General features: G+C 39.6%; 1 protein-coding gene across 1 annotated transcript in view; it reads right to left on the reverse strand.

The window, feature by feature from the left end:
• The window catches only part of LOC126417046 (uncharacterized), a 327,822-nt gene that overhangs the window by 291,124 nt on the left and 16,091 nt on the right, over window positions 1–20,607 (reverse strand). The window lies entirely within an intron of this gene.

Genomic DNA, 20,607 nt, shown 5'->3' on the forward strand with positions numbered 1-20,607 from the left:
GCAAATAAGTCACTGTCCCTGACTATATACAATATCCATGAATATGGATCACTAATAACTGCTCCGCTAGTGCCCGACATCTAAGGTGCCAGCCTGCTGGTGCCGGTCTAGTACTGTGCTGCCGAGGCTGGCAGGAGCGGCGCCTATATTCTCTTCTGGGGCAGCTTGTTAGGGGGAGGGGTGGGGCAGTTATCTAGCTATCCAGACAGGCAGACACGTGACGATAGCTGATGTTACCGCAAGTACTGTAGCTTACTAATTCAACATCGCTCATTATAACAAAACTGATAAGTGAGTGCAGCCAGGGGTAATAGCTGGTAACAACATAAAATCTGTGTGTTAGGGAAGGTAGGTGAAAGGTTTTGATTTGGTGGAAAGGTTCTGGGAAAGTCTATGCATCTCTAAAGAAACTCGCAATCAAGGCACTAGTGGGACCAGTTCTAGAATATAGTCCTAAGAACGACAGAATTTGGCTGAATGTGAGCATGTGCTGCTAGGTTCTTAATTAATCCATATAGCCCTTTTAAAAGTTTATTAAAACTCCACAGCGACTTATGTGAGAATTCTTAGAAGAAAAATTGAGTAGTTCTGAGTGAATCATTTGAATAAAGTTAGACAACCTGCATTCGAGGAAGTCTGAGCGACTGTTGAGCTAACATCATTATATACGAGGATAACCCTAAAAGTAAAGTTTATTTTTTTTATAAGTATAAAACTGTTTGTGCGGCAGTTGGTCACACTGTTAAGAAGAGTGCTTCACGCGCTATGTATAAACATGCACACGCCGCACTGAAGCGCTGTCTTGGCTTGGCAGTCATTGAGAATGGAGCTCCCGTTGGGTGTTACCGCCAAGTGCGAATTGCGCGCACTTATTGAGGTTTTTGTACGCAAAGGGCACTGCACCGACTGAAATCCGTCGGCAATTGACGGAAGTGTATGGTGAGTCGTGCATAGATGTCAAAAATGTTCGTAAGTGGTGTAGAGAGTTTGCAGCTGGTCGGACCGAAATTCACGACGAACAAAGGAGCCGGAGACCGTCTATTTCTGAGGAGACAGTGTTGAAGGTTGAGCAAAGCGTGCGTGAGGATCGGCGGATCACCCTGGATGATCTCTGCACCTTGGTTCCTGAGATTTCCCGAAGCACCGCTCACAGAATTTTAACGGAAACATTGAACTACCGGAAGGTGTGCGAAAGATGGGTGCCACGCATGCTGACTGAGGACCATATACGGCAACGATTTGATGCTTCCCGCGCATTTCTTCACGGCCTTGGAGCCGAACAGGACAACTTTCTGGACTCAGTTGTCACGGGTGACGAAACCTGGGCATACCACTTTACAACTGAGACCAAGCAACAATCACGCCAGTGGCGGCATCCTTCTTCGCCAAAGCCGCGGAAATTCCAACAAACACAGTCGGCCGGTAAAGTCATGACAACCGTTTTTTGGGATCGGAAAGGGGTATTGTTGTTCGACTTTATGCGCACTGGGACCACAATTAACATGACAGGTACTGTGAGACTCTGAAAAAACTCAAACGGGCGATTCGGAACCGGAGAAGAGGAATGTTGAGAAAGGGCGCACACATTCTCCATGACAACGCTCGCCCACACATCGCTCGGCTAACCGTTGCTCTCCTGCAGCAGTTTCAGTGGAACATAATCACCCACCCACCCACCCTATAGTCATGACTTGGCGCCCAGTGACCATCACCTGTTCCCTAGCTTAAAAGAACATTTGGCCGCAAAGCGATTCATCTCCGACGACGAGCCCCTACAAAATATACCATACATACTGAAACACGTATGTAACATAGCAGCGATGGCGAGGCATTGTAGCATCTGTGACCAGAGAGTATGCGCTTGACCGCGCGAGTGTTGCGAGCGGTGCTCAGTCCGTCAGTAGTCGTTGTGAGTCAGTCGAGTCAGTCAGTCGTTGCGAGTCGGTAGCTCGGTCTAGTTGAGAGCAGTACTCAGTCTGTAGTCGTCATGCAGAGCGGTCGGTCAGTAGTAGCAGCCCAGTGCGGTTGTGTGATGTAGGCGGTCGGCAACACTGGTCAAGATGAGGAATAAGGTATACTGTTAATTAATATAATCATTAGATAATGAAAAATTTTATTTATTGTAATTATTCTCCGACAAGTCTCCCAATAATAATTTTTTATTTCAAAAGCATTTTCTCAAAAATTTAATTTTTTATTGAACTCAAGATTTCGTTGCACTTCCCATTTCATTCCACTTCTTTTGAAGAAAAATTTCACTAGAATCACAAAAAAAAAAAAGACAATATTATTATTTGCAATGCAGTTCCTCCAAACGGTGCGCAACAACAAGAGCAGATATGTGACATCCATTTATTCTGAGGTAAGACTTTAATTCTGATTGTTTTACACAGGGCCAAAGACCGATATTTCGGTTTAATTGAATTTTCTTGTCACTGAATGGACTTTAATTTTTTGAAGGATTTATATTTGAGTCAGATTGCGAATTTCACATTTTTGTTGCCATTGTCAGTATATTTCATTGTGGGCAGGTTACGCATAGAGCCATGTCCATCAGCATTTCTAATTAGTATCGTCCTTTTCTTTTAAAATTTTTGTGGGGAGGTTACACTTGGCTCCCATTTCTATTAAGTATTGCTGTATTTTCTTTTAAAATTGCGGTGGGGAGGTTACACTTGGCGACACCCAGTCCAGGATCGTATTTCGTTGAGAGTCTTTTGAGCAACAGTCAGATATCTGCTCTTATTTGCTTAAGTATAATTAGGATTTGGCGCTACGCTTTTATTAATCTTGTGACTTTCTCTCTACAGGTCAACGGCAATTTGTTGCTTTGTTGTATTTGTGTGTTGCTTTTGCATTGTGTTGATTTGTTTTGTGAAAAATTTTGACTATTGTAAAAATGCCGCGAAAGACTGTGAATAGTGTATCGCGAAGTATTGTGAATGAAATTACCGACTTAAACAACGTGACCGATAGTAATTGTGATACGCAACGTAATGATGACAATCCTGCGTTCACTAACAATCAGTGCATTCCAACCACTAATGATGACTTTCACCTTAATGATGAACAAACGAACTCAATTGTCTCGTCTGTTAACTTGACGACAATTGATGACGCAGAATGCTCTATTGTAATGAGCGCTGCAGAGCTTAACACACCCGATTTGGAAAACCCAAGTAACGAACAGACAAATTTGTCTAATGAATATGAACAGATCACACAAAGTAGGGCGGATTTATTTAATTCCGAAACAATGACTGATAGTGTACATTTGACTGGCAAACCTTTTTCTAAAATACAGAATGACCAAATGGTCGCACAGAGCAAGACAATTGCAAGTACTCCATCACAGAGCACTGAGAATGCAACTGCTACTTTTGATGTGAATCAATTTATGGCAATAATGCTACAGTTTAAGAACGACCTTACTGCAAATTCCAAACAACAGAACGAAAAATTAGACAAACAGAGTGTAGATAACAAACAATTTAAAGAGAATTTCAAACAACTTAGTGAACAAATTAGAGACGTTGCCGCGCAGTGCCATGACACCAAGGAACAGTTGCGCGTGGAAATTGAGGCTTGTTCTCAAAAAAATAGCGAAGAAATTAAGTCTGTTGCGCAAGAATTAAGGGAAATGCAAACAGCCGCAACAGAAACACTCAGAGACGAAATTAGCGGAGTCGCTAAACAATGCTCTGAAAAAGCTGCACAATTACGGGACGAGTTTAAAGCAATGACGGTAGAACTTTCGCGCACAGTGGACGCAAAGATAGACGCGAAATTCGAACAGCAAAACACTCAGATTAACGAGCGCCTTAATCAGCACATACAGAACAGTGATACGCGTTTCCGCAGATTTATTCAAGATCAAAACAAAGTAAAACGACAAGTCATGGAAACAATCACTGCACAGAGACAAGAGGACAAACGTAAAATATTCGCGAAAGCGAAGACGTATGTAGACAATAATATTACTACAGTGTCCGATAAAATTAATACCATAGAACAATTGAACGCGGAATTACGGGATGAAATTTCTGATCTTAAAGCAAAAACAGATACACACACAGTAAATATTCAAACAGTGACAGATAGATTCGAACAACTAGATCTAACACAGGATTGCGATGTCATCAAAGCTGATGTTAAAAAACTGAGCGAAACTACGCGCAAGTTGCAAAAACAGATTAATGCGTCTGATTCTAAAACCGATGATCAGGTTAAAATACTGACTGAAAAATGTGATGAATTGGCCAGTCGTATTGATGTTATCGAAAATACTAATGACAATAAATCAGACGATACTGCACCGGTTTCTTTTATCCAAACACCTGAATTTCAAAATTTACAGCAGACAATTAATGAAATCGATTCATCTAACAACACGTTACGTCGGAAGTTATCAAATTTACAACAAGAAGTAACAGAGATGAAAAACATGTCAGTTAATAACATACCACAACAGACGCCACTTTATGAACATGTGTCAGACTCACGCAGCGCGTATAATTTGGGTAATCTACAGAGAGTACGGGACTTAGATTCCGATCAACCGCAGTTCAATAGATTCTCTTACGATCCTGAACCTGTTTCATTACACAGAGATGATAATTTCGACTATAAACATTTTCTGTCAGTAAGAAAGTTCAAAATATTTAAAAACGATAGAACGCAGATTCACCCACTGGATTGGATTCAACAGTTTAGCTTTGCTCTTCCACCGACTTGGCCTGTAACACATAAACTTGAATTTATTTGCAGTTTTTTGGAAGGCGAACCGGCAACTCGTATGAGACCGATCGCGAGACAGTGTTACTCGGTAGAGGAATTTCAGAATGCTTTTCTGTCAGCGTACTGGTCGAAGACGACACAGCGCGGAATTAAAGATCAACTAATTAGTTTGCCAAACTATGAAAACTCAAATTTTCCCAGTGTAACGCAATTTTTTGAGCACATGGTACAACAAAACCAGTACCTAAGTGAACCGTACAGTGAATCCGCACTGATACAATTATGCATTTCCAAATTACCACGGTCATTACGAGTGTCACTCCTAACAGGTCAGCAAAAAGAAAATATTTCAGCGTTCAGAGATCTTTTACAGCTCTTGGAGGTACAGCAATCCGATTATTCTTTTGTAAACAAAAACTTTTCGTGTAACAACCAAGGTCAACAACAGTACTACAATTATGATCAGGGACGTAACTTCAATCGGAAAGATAACAGACGCTTTAGGAACGACAACTACCAAAACTTTAATAACAGGCAAAATTCTAATTATCAATACCGTCAAAATTTTCAGCAACAGGAACAACACTTTAGTAACAATAGAGGTGTTTCACAACAACAACATCAAAACCAGCCGGTTAGGATACCTAACCAACAATGGAATACACAAGGTCAACCAGGCTTTAATGTTTCGCCGCGTGGACGCATAGTCCCTGGTCCAACAAATAGTAACGCACGGGAGCAGAGAAACAACTATGTACAAAGAAGACAGTATTTCAATTCTCATCGCAATACACCGTATAGGAATGACTATTACGACAGACGTAAAAACGACGAGCACAATTATCAGCGTACATATAATAACAGTCGGTCTCACCAACAGCAAAATTATTCACAAGAACATATTCTCATGAATGAACCCGACAGTAGATACCATCCAGAGCGTAACACGTCTGGAAGAAGTGATAGGACAGTTCAAATAGTCGAAATGCCACAGAATCCTCCTAATAATAATAACACGTCAGATAGAATCTGACTAGATAATGTACAGGACGCATCTTCCAATAATACAAGCACTACCTTAGACACGCAAAATGTTGTTCACGAAAATGTAATTACTTTTGACGACATCAGAGACACTCTTTTACAGGAAAGACCAGTTATTCAGAAAACCATTTCACATCCTGTTATCGAAATTAAAATTGGTTCATCAAAATTCTCAGCAGTAATTGATTCCGGCTCACCTATATCAGTAATAAATGAGGAGACTTTTAATGAGTGCAACAAAGAGAATACCTATCCGACATTACCTTTAGGCAAAACAAAAGTGAAGGGAGCAGTATCGAGTAAAGGAGTAGACGTTAAATTACAGACGCATTTATCATTTTGTATTGGAGGTCATACTTTTCACTCTAATTTTTGGATTGTGCCTTTATTGACAACAGACGTTATTTTAGGTACGAATTTTCTGGTACAACACGACGCAGTTATTGATTTTCAGAATTCTTATTTAATGTTAAAGGATGAAAATGTACAACTTGCTTTAGAATTTCAGCACTCATTATCTGCGGAAGAACAAACAATCAACCGCACAGAGGTCATTTCCGCAACACGTGACATAGACTGTAATCCCACATTGTTCACGGATACGTACGTACACAACTATAATACTGCAGACGAAGCTGACTACGACGTAATGCAATTGATTTCTGATAAGGTTAAAGAGAGCAGTGCAAGTACAGACGACGAACGAACGCAATTACACAAAATTCTTTTACAGCAAGCTCCAGTTTTTGACAACATTCCTGGTACTATGTCCGGCTTTATGTATGAATTTCAAGTCAAACCGCACGACACATTTAAAGCAAAGCATTATCCCATTCCATATATTCACAGAGAACAGGTTAAAAAAGAATTGGAGGATATGCTTGATCAAGGAATTATTGAACCAGCAGTTAGTCCGTACATAAACCCGCTACATATTGTTAAGAAGAAAGATGGCTCACTTCGCCTTGTACTTGATTCACGTCACATTAATGACATTATTATTAATGAAACAGATCGACCACAGACATTAGAGGAACTTTTACAGAAATTTCATGGTACAGCTATTTATTCTACACTAGATTTGAAATCGGGATTTTGGCAAATTCAACTTCATCCGAACTGCAGAAAATATACAGCTTTTCTCTGTTTTGGCGACTGTTATCAATTTTGCAAATTACCATTCGGCTTAACTATTTCTTCTGCAGCTTTTATTCGCGGTTTGAACACAATACTTCCGACAGAACTTAAAGACAGAATTACGACGTATGTAGACGACATTCTTATCGCAGAAGCTAACTGGTCTGAACACAATCTGATTCTTGAACAACTGTTGCAAACTTTCCATGCACAAGGACTTACAGTTAACCTCAGTAAATCGCATTTTGGCAAAACTTCTATAAAATTTCTTGGACACGTAATTTCAGCAGAAGGCATTGCACCTGATCCGGAAAAACTTCAAGCTCTACGTGACATTAGTGTTCCTACGACAAAGAAACAACTACGCAGTTTTTTGGGCTTAATTAACTTTTTTCGTAAATTTATTCATCATTCTGCTTTAGACACACCCAGATTATGCCAATTAACAGGTAAAAACAGTATTTGGTCTTGGGATAAGCAAGCACATTCTGAATTTATGAACCTGAAACATGCTTTGTTGAATGCTCCACTGTTATCGCACCCAGATCTTACTAGAAACTTTTCCATTGCCACCGACAGTTCCAACACCGCCTTAGGCGTACATATTTTCCAGGAAATAGAAGAAGATGGCTCTACAGTAATCAAAAACATCGCATTTGCAAGTCGCATTCTGTCACCTGCTGAACGAAATTATTCCGTCACAGAACTGGAAACATTATGTGTTGTATGGGCTTTTACGAGATTTCGGCACTTTCTTTATGGCAGACATACCACCGTTTACACAGACCACAGAGCGATACAATTTTTACTCTCGGCTAAATTTACTCACGACAGGTTAAGTAGATGGAAACTTTATTTACAGGAATTTAATTTTACAATTGTTCACATTCCCGGCACACAAAATGTTATAGCAGACGCACTATCGCGTTCTCTCGGCAACAATCAGCAAGACGTAGCAACCAACTTCTGTAAAACAAATTTCAGTGTCATGTACATTCAGCAAGTTGCATTTGAAAACTTTATTTCATCGTCATTACAGGACATATCAAAGGAGCAAAATAAAGACAATGTGTGGAAAGAAATTAAACACCTTTGGCAAGATAAGAATAATGTTACGATTAGAAACCATTACACTGTGCGCAATGACATTCTGTTTCGCCGCTCTCATCCTGACAGCAACAATTGGTTATTATGCATTCCTGACGAACTGGTTAACAAATTAATTTGGTACACTCATTTAAGTTACGCACATTACGGAGCACGAAAATGTTTTCTTATACTGAGACAGAACTCTTATTTTACTAACATGGAGAAACGTATACGACGAGTTTTAGCGTCTTGTAAAATTTGCCAGAAAGCTAAATCAGACACCACTTCACATATTCCTCCATTATATCCCATTATACCTGTTAAATTAAGACACATGGCCGCAGTAGATATTTTTGGTCCGATTCCGAGAACTAACAGAGGTTTTTGCTACATCTTTGTCGCTGTTGAGCTCACTTCAAAATTTGTTACTTTCACTCCATTACGCAAAGCTACTGCTAAAACTGTTTCGAAAGCATTTGTAAAACATTTTCTATTTCATGTAGGGCATGTGATGAAAGTAATTTCTGACAATGGATCACAATTTCGTAGTAGTGTATGGACACGCATGTTACGAGCCAGAAACATTTCTCCGATCTATATATCCAAGTACCACGCTTCTTCGAACCCCTGTGAACGGTTAATGAAAGAAATTGGTAAACTGTGTAGAGTATACTGCCACAGAAGACATATTGATTGGGATACACACATACTCTCATTCCAAGATGTAATTAATTCCATTCCAAATGAATCCACTATGCTATCTCCGTCTGTTATACTGAAAAACGTTGAACCACCAAACAAAATTAAAGAATTAGTAAACTTCCCTAAATGTCGTCGACTAAGACACCACGAAATAATTGACATTGCGCTGAACAACATCAAATGTGCCGCAGAGCGCCGGAGAAGACAGCAAAAACAGGTTTGTAGACGCCGAGACTTTCACGTTGGACAGAAAATATTAGTACGTACACATTATTTATCCAGTAAATTAAAAGGTAAGTGCAGTAAATTTGAACTTCTATACGCAGGTCCATATCGGATTCGCAGCATCCCTCACCCCAATGTTGTACATGTCGAAACTTTGAGAACTAGAAAATCGAAAGGCAATCACCATATATCAAACATTAAACCGTTTATTGAGTGAAACCACTGTATGATTCAACACACTATGATGCCATTTACTAATGCAATTATTTCACGTGACTAATTACTGATGATTATCGTATTTTTTCTTGGCAAGTGCCCGGCAAGGTAAGGTTAGCAGGTCGCTCTTCTTGTCGTTACACATCAGACCGTGCATATTTTTCCAGATGAATTTACACATTTACGACTATTTCTGCAATTATATTTATGTGACTACTTATTGATGATTATCGTATTTTTTCTTGGCAAGTGCCCGGCAAGGTAAGGTTAGCAGGTCGCTTTTCTTGTCGTTACACATCAGACCGTGCACATTTTCCACTTTTTTGTGTATATGACTGTACTCCAGTTTTGTTTGTATGCACTATGAAATAGTTAAGATATAACACACACCAGTCGACTTTGACATTTTTTGCCTTATGACATCTCAACATCGTGACTGTTTCACATCTTTTTTGCTACTGCATTGTATTATTCTGTGTACATTTTTGCATCTGAACACTGTCAACGTCTTTAACATATTACGTTTTCTGTCATGCTATGCTGTATGGTTAATTGTGTCACTATAAACCAGTCATTATTTAGTGGGTATATGATTTAAATGCAAGACATTAATCTTTGTTCATCAATTTCAGTAAGAAATGATGTATGTAAGAAATAAATCCAACAGAAATGGGAATTTCACCTACGGAATAAACGAAAGGAGATGCAATAACTTTATGAGGAAGAGTAAATGGATCAGGATTAACAAACATTAACAAGAATATACAATACTCATCATAGAATAGCAGTCGTAACTAATTTTTTCTTTCAGAATACAAGGTGATTGATGCAGGCTGTCAGAGAGAACTACACATCTTAGTTTTAGTGATGAGATATGCTAGAGATAAGGAATAGTTATGTAATGAGTAATGAAGTGATTTTTTGCAGATGATAGTGAATACTGATGAATAATGATGAAGGAAATGGTATTATGAATAATGAAGTTTTTCTTTACAGGTGATGATAATGGTGAAGTTATGATGATATGGATAATGAAGTTTTTTTTTTCTTTACAGATGAGGATAATGTTGAAGTTATGTATTTATGCTATGTAGTTATTTAAGTATTTGTTGCAGTTTGCTTTGACAGCAGGTGTTATATTGCATAGTAGGATGATGGAAAGTTTTGGAAAGGACAGCTATGGAACACATTTTATACACATTTCACTACCCGTTAATTCGAAGTTCACTACTTTTCAGCATAGTGTGCGTTTCTTCTTTCAGGTCAATAATCCGTTTTTGTATTTTTTCCAGGAGAAGTTTTTCATGACACTTACTAAACCTGTTACTTATTATACCTGTTCTAGTACTTGCATTTTTATATTTTTACCCATTTGTGTCTATCGTTTATAAATGTGATCACATGTACTGCCTTGTTACATAATCTTGCTACAGCTGACTCATGACGAATGACGTTACCTATCCTCATTTGCTGCAATAGGTCAAAAGCAAATAGTGTTATGTTTCAGCAATTAATTATCGATCCCAACGCAATGCATTGCTACCAAAAAAATGTATTGCCAGTCCCACATAATGTCACTAGTTTATGATAATTCTGAATAATACTGATCAACTCTGAATAGCATGTCACTTGAGTAATGACCTCTTAATGAGACTATATTCAAAATAATGCTTTGTCACTAGCTGATAACTGCCACTGTTTATTGTAATGATATTACTTATAATACCTGTGATTATTAATGATTTGACTGTAATTAACTGATTTTAATAATGACTTTGTAATGGTCTGAATACTACTGAAGGAGGAACACTGTTTATTGTAATGTTACCACTTATAATGCCTGTGATTATTAATGATTTGACTGTAATTAACTGATTTTTAATAATGACTTCGTAATAATCTGAATAATACTGAATGATGATTCTATTCAATACTTGCTGGCCACTGAGTGCCAATAATTAATGTCACTCCACGAATTGTGATTAATTATGCCATTGATTAGCTCTTGTTTCCAATGTTGATACTTTGTAACCAGAAAAGAATGTGACTGTTTAATAATGCTTTGTAATTAGAAGAAGGCTAATGATTCTTAATAGATTGGAATGACAAATGATTAATTAACTGTCATTAGGATGTTTTGTAATTAGAAGGCTAATGAATCTTAATTACTGTTTAATAATGCTTTGTAATTAGGAGAAGGGTAATAATTCTTACTACATTGGAATGACACAATTAATTAGCTATGGTACTGTTTAGTAATGCTTTGTAATTAGGAGAATACTAATGATTCTTACTATATTAGAATGACAAATGATTAATTAACGACAAATGATTAATTAATTGTAATTATACAAATGATTAATTATCTGTAATTAGACAAATGATTAATTAATGACAAATAATTAATTAACTGTAATTAGGAAAAGGCTAATGATTCTTAATTATACTCTGTAACTGGAAAAGAATGTGATTGTTTCATAATGCTTTGTAATCAGGAGAAGGCTAATGATTCTTACTATATTGGAATGACAAATGATTAATTAACCATGCTACATTTTGTAACTAGGAAAAGAAGACTACTGATTCTATGTAAAACAATTAATGAACATTTTTCTGTAATACTACATACTTGGTACAGAAATGTTCAATAACTGGGCTATGAATGCCACAAACTACTAATTAAGTCTGTAATTGTCAATATTATGTGACATAATGTGCTTATACTCATAAGCTAACTACCCTGAATTACTGCAATGTCCATTTGTCCTGTTTATCCCAGTGATCATGGAGCACTATATTTGGTTTTGCACTAATTCTACGTTGGTGTGCCTTGTAAGAGCGTGGTGTTGACACGACATGCTGTCCACCACCATGAGCGATGAAGACATTATTATGGTCCCACTGTTTGGTGTATGTAATGTACTGCCAAAATGAAAACATGGAACATTACTACGACAGTTCAGTGTCTTGGCTACACTGATAAATTCTGATGGGAAAAGATCTTCAAGTTGTGTCACTTGGTGTTGTACTTCTGTGGAAAGATATGGACTTTCAGAGCAGCTGTGTGCAATCTAAAGTGCTACAACCATGATGCAATCCTTCCCTTTCCTATCCTGATTCTTGTCACATAAAGAAAAAATTTTTTTGGTAACATCATTTATGTTCATAGGTTATACATTTTTCGATTCGCTGAACTCCAATGCGAGTACACTTATGTCACTTGTCAACATAATATTTTTGCCAGTCTGTTTATTTGTTCTGAATATGCTAAAGAATTTTTTCAGTGCCTGTGCACTTTATCTGTCAAAAAATTTGTATATACTTTTTTCTGATTTGCTACTATGTTTAGTATTCACATTTTGTCTTTGTCTGATAATATTTTGTACTTAGTGCGTGTGTACAACATTTAAATATTCTGTAAGTTGTAGGATTTTGTTAATTAAAGAAAAATTTTGCCGCGCTTGGCAAGTCCAAATGACTCACCATCGCTGCCAAATTTTTGCCCCCCCAGTGGAGGGTTATGAAACACGTATGTAACATAGCAGCGATGGCGAGGCATTGTAGCATCTGTGACCAGAGAGTATGCGCTTGACCGCGCGAGTGTTGCGAGCGGTGCTCAGTCCGTCAGTAGTCGTTGTGAGTCAGTCGAGTCAGTCAGTCGTTGCGAGTCGGTAGCTCGGTCTAGTTGAGAGCAGTACTCAGTCTGTAGTCGTCATGCAGAGCGGTCGGTCAGTAGTAGCAGCCCAGTGCGGTTGTGTGATGTAGGCGGTCGGCAACACTGGTCAAGATGAGGAATAAGGTATACTGTTAATTAATATAATCATTAGATAATGAAAAATTTTATTTATTGTAATTATTCTCCGACAAGTCTCCCAATAATAATTTTTTATTTCAAAAGCATTTTCTCAAAAATTTAATTTTTTATTGAACTCAAGATTTCGTTGCACTTCCCATTTCATTCCACTTCTTTTGAAGAAAAATTTCACTAGAATCACAAAAAAAAAAGACAATATTATTATTTGCAATGCAGTTCCTCCAAACGGTGCGCAACAACAAGAGCAGATATGTGACATCCATTTATTCTGAGGTAAGACTTTAATTCTGATTGTTTTACACAGGGCCAAAAACCGATATTTCGGTTTAATTGAATTTTCTTGTCACTGAATGGACTTTAATTTTTTGAAGGATTTATATTTGAGTCAGATTGCGAATTTCACATTTTTGTTGCCATTGTCAGTATATTTCATTGTGGGCAGGTTACGCATAGAGCCATGTCCATCAGCATTTCTAATTAGTATCGTCCTTTTCTTTTAAAATTTTTGTGGGGAGGTTACACTTGGCTCCCATTTCTATTAAGTATTGCTGTATTTTCTTTCAAAATTGCGGTGGGGAGGTTACAATACAACAACCAATGCGACATCAGTAATCTATGAGTTATTTGTAGTTGGTAGTGGTTTTTTGTCACCACGTCACAATCCCTGTTTGCGAGAATGATTTTAAGATGGTCTAAATGTATATTATCTCGTCTATATGCTGGCTTATCCCCAAGTTTACCCTCTATGGCTAATTGTAGAACGACGGTTGTTCGTGTTGCGTTAATGAACTAATCAACTGACATTCGCTGCGGAATGATAACACAGTGACAGTGCTAAAAGCCATTAATATTTAGATTCAACAGCAAGATAACTATTAGCCTCAAACACGATCGAATCAACTATGATTGCTTCCAAAATCCATACATCCAATACTCAAATATTTTCAACCACGTCCACCAACAGTGGAATAATTGGCGTCTATTATCAGGTGTCTCCAATTCAGTATACAACATTTATGTGGTACTCTGCAGTGACCCAAATGAACCTGTGAGCTTCCGTGCTGTCCTTCTTTGTATTATAATGCAATCAGTGTAATGACGCATTAGGAATCCCAAGATACCATACGGAATTGCTATCTTCAATTACATATTGTAAAATTCATACAAAAATATATGACCATATAAAAATCAATTATTTCAGGCCTAAATATTTATATTCCACGTATTTAAAAACACCAATTATTTCAGGCCTAAATATTTAAATTCCACGTATTTAAAGTAATATAAATTGATTTCTATACATGCTGCTAAATATGTACCAGTGATTGTCTCTGACAAAACTTTAAACTTTTTGCTTTCTGTAATATCTCTGGTCTTCTTCATTGTGCAGAGACTTGACGGGAAGCGGGTGTAAACGAAAGTCGAGTCGTTTTGTGAGGCTAACGAAGGCAGATACATTATTTGTTTTGTTAGTTCAAATTGTGCTCTCATAGTATGTAAAATGTTGCTGAATACAAACGTTTAATGGTTCAGATACTTTACTTCATTTAGTATTTCGAAAATTATCCTATTTTCACAATCCTTTCGTTAGTTAGTTTGCTCCGTACTAGAAGAAAACCTGCGGAAGTTACCACGGCCCTAAAGAAGACAATGACACCAACATCAAGGTAATCAGTTAAGTAAAACTTTATGTTTTCATATTTTCGATGCAACTCACTTCAAAATAATGTCCGGTCTGAGGTCAAATCACTGAATTTCCAGCGCTAAAGATACTGCAATATACGTTCAATACTCCCTCTTAAACTTAATTCATATGGCTCCTACACATTTGAGCATTATTCCAGGATGCGTTGCATTAATGCTTTTTAAACAATTTCATTTGTAATCAGACTGTTTGTATAAAGCGTTTGTTTTGCATTTTGTTTACGACCTTCCACTAAGGAAGGGATTCTATTTGTGTTTATCTGCTCTGCATAGTAACTAACAGTTCTTGATAAAACTTTACGTAGTTTTCGTGTTAGATTTCTTAGTGTTTTCTTGATCGTTTAGAACAGAAAGCGCCCTAAAACCGTCTTTTGTTTGTTTCGCGGCCGTTAGCCACTAGTCACTTGAATCAGCAGTTGTCTTGTGACAGCCAGAGCGAGAGCACCAGCAGCAGCGAGTACTGTTTGTATAAAGCGTTTTTGTACTTATTTGCTGCGCTTAGCTTTTAAATAGTTTTTCTGGGAAAACCTAGCGTAGTTTTCGCGTCTCGTATTTCAGTGAGTGTTTCTTGATTATCAGAGTAGCTCATCAGAAGATTATCTTGGGAATTTGTCACCGTATAGAGTAGGGTAAACATAGTCATGTGTAGGGACTGTGGTTGTTGTGAGCGGACGCAAGGAGAATTGGCCACTCTTCGGGGGCAGGTGGAGGCTTTGTCTGTTAGGCTCGAGGCGCAGGCGTCGGCTCGTAGTGGCGTTGGGGCAACTGTGGTGAGACCTATGCCTACTTCGGTGGCCTTGGAATCACATGGAACCCCTGATGTCGCTGCGTCTTCCGGCAGTGAGCATCTTACCGGTCAGCCATCACTCCAGGGTGAATGGCGGACAGTGGTGGACTTGCGCGTGCCTGGCCGAAAGGCGAAGGTGGGATCTGGCCGCGTGGCAGCTGCCTTACCCCTTTCCAACAGGTACGGGGTGCTTCCTAGTGGTGATGACATCGTTTCCGAGCCACCACAGGATGCCTCGCCTGTTGGGCCAGTGGCCGATTCTCCGGCAAGGTCCCGACAGTCACAGAGGGCGGGCCTATTAGTTATAAGGAGCTCCAACGTTAGGCGGGTTATGGAGCCCCTCAGGAAAATAGCGGGTAGGTCGGGGAAGAATGCCAGTGTGCACTCAGTGTGCTTGCCGGGGGGTCTCGTCCGTAATGTGGAGGAGGCCCTTCCGGCAGCTATTGAACGCACTGGGTGTGACCGGCTGCAGATAGTAGCACATGTCGGAACGAATGACGCCTGCCGCTTGGGTTCTGAGGCCATCCTTGGTTCCTTCCGGCGGCTGGCTGATTTGGTGAAGACAGCCAGCATCGCACGCGGAGTGCAAGCTGAGCTTAATATCTGCAGCATAGTGCCCAGAGTCGATCGCGGTCCTCTGGTTTGGAGCCGTGTGGAGGGTCTAAACCAGAGGCTCAGACGACTCTGCGACTATAATGGTTGCAAATTCATCGACCTCCGTTATTGGGTGGAGAACTGTAGGGCCCCCCTAGACAGGTCAGGCGTGCACTACACACCGGAAGCAGCTACTAGGGTAGCAGAGTACGTGTGGCGTGCACACGGGGGTTTTTTAGGTTAGAGGGACCCCCCCTTGGGCGAAACGATAAAATACCTGACGGCTTACCAGAGAGGACATTATCATCGTTGATAAAGAACGTCCGTCCTCAGAGACCAAAAACAGGAAAAGTTAACGTAATATTGGTAAACTGCAGGAGTATCCAGGGCAAGGTTCCTGAATTAGTATCTCTTATTGAAGGAAATAGTGCGCATATAGTATTAGGAATGGAAAGTTGGTTAAAACCGGAAGTGAACAGTAACGAAATCCTAGACACAGAATGGAATATATACCGCAAGGATAGGATAAACGCCAATGGTGGAGGAGTATTTATAGCAGTAAAGAATTCAATAATATCCAGTGAAGTTATTAGCGAATGCGAATGTGAAATAATCTGGGTTAAGTTAAGTATCAAAGGTGGGTCAGATATGATAGTCGGATGCTTCTATAGACCACCTGCATCAGCAACCGTAGTAGTTGAGCGCCTCAGAGAGAACCTGCAGAACGTCGTGAAGAAGTTTCGTGATCATACTATTGTAATAGGGGGAGACTTCAATCTACCAGGTATAGAATGGGATAGTCACACAATCAGAACTGGAGCCAGGGACAGAGACTCTTGTGACATTATCCTGACTGCCTTGTCCGAGAATTACTTCGAGCAGATAGTTAGAGAACCAACTCGTGAAGCTAACGTTTTAGACCTCATAGCAACAAATAGGCCGGAACTTTTCGACTCCGTGAATGTAGAAGAGGGTATCAGTGATCATAAGTCAGTGGTTGCATCAATGACTACAAGTGTAATAAGAAATGCCAAGAAAGGAAGGAAAATATATTTGCTTAACAAGAGTGATAGGGCACAAATCGCAGAATATCTGAGTGACCACCATCAAACGTTCATTTCCGAGGAAGAGGATGTGGAACTAAAATGGAAAAAATTCAGAAACATCGTCCAGTACGCCTTAGATAAGTTCGTACCGACTAAGGTCCAAAGCGAGGGGAAAGATCCACCGTGGTATCACAATCATGTACGAAAGGTACTACGGAAACAAAGAAAGCTTCATCATAGGTTTAAGAGTAGTCGAATCATAGCTGATAAGGAAAAGCTGAACGAAGCGATAAAGAGCGTAAAGAGAGCAATGAGAGAAGCATTCAACGAATTCGAACATAAAACATTGGCAAACAATCTAAACAAGAACCCTAAAAAGTTTTGGTCATATGTAAAATCGGTAAGCGGATCTAAATCCCCTATTCAGTCACTCGTTGACCACGATGGCACCGAAACAGAGGACGACCGAAGAAAGGCAGAAATACTGAATTCAGTGTTCCGAAACTGTTTCACTGCGGAAAATCGTAACACGGTCCCTGACTTCAGCCGTCGCACGGACGCCAAAATGGAAAATATTGAAATAAACGATATCGGAATTGAAAAACAACTGTTATCACTTAGTAGCGTAAAAGCATCCGGACCAGACGAGATGAAGTGGACTGACAAGGCAGCCAGTCCACAGTGACGGGTAGCCGATAGAAAGGCACGCGTACACACTCACGCCGACGGGCGTCAATTCTGGAACAGGATAACTATTGAATGGTAGCAAGAAAAGTACGTAGCTGCTTTATACTTAACTTTATTATTTGATGACTACAGCATTCTTCTTGAGACATTTATACTATAACTCTCAAAGTAGGTAAGGCTAATGGCGCCTTGCTAGGTCGTAGCCATGGACTTAGCAGAAGGCTATTCTAACTGGCTCTCGGCAAATGAGAGGAAGGCTTCGTCCGTATGGTCGCTAGCAATCTCCTCGTACAACTGGGGCGAGTGCTATATCGTCTCTCGAGACCTGCCTTGTGGTGGCGCTAGGTCTGCGATCACACAGTGGCGACACGCGGGTCCGACATGTACTAAATGGACCGCGGCCGATTTAAGCTACCACCTAGCAAGTGTGGTGTCTGGCGGTGACACCACACGAGATACCCTTAAGATTCTACAGTGATTATGCTAAAGAACTTGCCCCCTTTCTATCAGCAATTTATCGTAGATCGCTGGAAGAACGTAAAGTACCTAGCGACTGGAAGAAAGCGCAGGTCGTTCGCATTTTCAAGAAGGGTCATAAATCAGATGCGAATAATTATAGGCCTATTTCGCTTACGTCAATCTGTTGTAGAATAATGGAACATGTTTTGTGTTCTCGTATTATGACGTTCTTAGATAATACAAATCTCCTTCATCATAACCAACATGGATTCCGCAAACAGAGATCATGTGAAACTCAGCTCGCCCTATTTGCCCAAGAAATTCACAGTGCCGTAGACACTAGAGAGCAGATTGATGCCGTATTCCTGGACTTCAGGAAGGCATTTGATACGGTTCCGCACTTACGTTTAGTGAAAAAAATACGAGCTTACGGAATATCGGACCAGGTTTGTGATTGGATTCAGGATTTCCTAGAAGAAAGAACACAACATGTCATTCTTAACGGTTCAAAATCTGCAGATGTAGAGGTAATTTCGGGAGTACCGCAGGGAAGCGTGATAGGACCTTTATTGTTTACAATATACATAAATGACTTAGTTGACAACATCGGTAGCTCCGTGAGGCTATTTGCAGATGACACGGTTGTCTACAAGAAAGTAGCAACATCAGAAGACTCGTACGTACTCCAGGAGGACCTGCAGAGGATTAATGCATGGTGCGACAGCTGGCAGCTTTCCCTAAACGTAGATAAATGTAATATAATGCGCATACATAGGGGCAGAAATCCATTCCAGTACGATTATGCCATAGGTGGTAAATCATTGGAAGCGGTAACGACCGTAAAATACTTAGGAGTTACTATCCGGAGCGATCTGAAGTGGAATGATCACATAAAACAAATAGTGGGAAAAGCAGGCGCCAGGTTGAGATTCATAGGAAGAATTCTAAGAAAATGTGACTCATCGACGAAAGAAGTAGCTTACAAAACGCTTGTTCGTCCGATTCTTGAGTATTGCTCATCAGTATGGGACCCTTACCAGGTTGGATTAATAGAAGAGATAGACATGATCCAGCGAAAAGCAGCGCGATTCGTCATGGGGACATTTAGTCAGCGCGAGAGTGTTACGGAGATGCTGAACAAGCTCCAGTGGCGGACACTTCAAGAAAGGCGTTACGCAATACGGAGAGGTTTATTATCGAAATTACGAGAGAGCACATTCCGGGAAGAGATGGGCAACATATTACTACCGCCCACATATATCTCGCGTAATGATCACAACGAAAAGATCCGAGAAATTAGAGCAAATACGGAGACTTACAAGCAGTCGTTCTTCCCACGCACAATTCGTGAATGGAACAGGGAAGGGGGGATCAGATAGTGGTACAATAAGTACCCTCCGCCACACACCGTAAGGTGGCTCGCGGAGTATAGATGTAGATGTAGATTGTACTTTACCAGAATCATAACAAAAGTTCGCTACATGTTTTACCTGCGAGTGGGTACATGTGTTCCTTCCACTTTATTCAGCCTGAAGAATGATAGATACAGATGTCCACGTTAGTCTATCCTGTGCAAGCCTCCTCATTTTTACATGCCTACAACCTACTGCTTAATGCATTCAAGCCTCGGTTCTCTCTACAAATTTTTCCCCCATGCTTGTTTCCCTTGCCAAACTGACGATTCCTTGATGTTTCAGGATGTTTCCTAGCAACCGCTTCCTTGTACTAGTAATGTTATGCTACAAACTTCATTTTTCCTCAATTCGATTTGATATCTCATCTCACACATATAACTTCCGACATTCTTTTGACGCGCCACTTTTAAAAAGCTTCTATTCTCTGTTTGTGTGAACTGCTTACCATACACATTTCACTCCCGCGCAAGGTTACATTTCATACAAATATCTCCAGTTAAAACCTTGTAACATTTATACTTGATGTTAACAATTCCCTCTTTTTCAAAAATGTGTTTCCTGTTATTGCCAATCTGCATTTTATTTCGTCTCTGCTTCGGCCATCGTCAGTTATTTCGCTGCCCAAATAGGAAAACTCATCTCCCACTTGTTGTATCTCATTTCTAAATCCCTTAGCATCTCCTAGTTTAATTCGACTATATTCCAATAACCTTGTTTTCCCTTTGTAGATTTTAGTAATCTAATCTCTTTTTAAGACACCATCCATTCCGTTCGCCTGCTCTTCCAAGTACTTGGTCGTCTCTGAATGAATTACGATGTTACTGACAAACCTTACAGTCTTTATTTGTTCTCCCTAAACATTAATTCTAACATGTATTGCACACAAGGACAAATAGTGTTATCAACCTTGGGTCAACCAACGCTCTCAATAATTCTGAGGGAGTGCCTTCT

This window comes from Schistocerca serialis, chromosome 8, assembly GCF_023864345.2.
Source record: "Schistocerca serialis cubense isolate TAMUIC-IGC-003099 chromosome 8, iqSchSeri2.2, whole genome shotgun sequence".
NCBI classification, from domain to species: Eukaryota; Metazoa; Arthropoda; class Insecta; order Orthoptera; family Acrididae; genus Schistocerca; species Schistocerca serialis.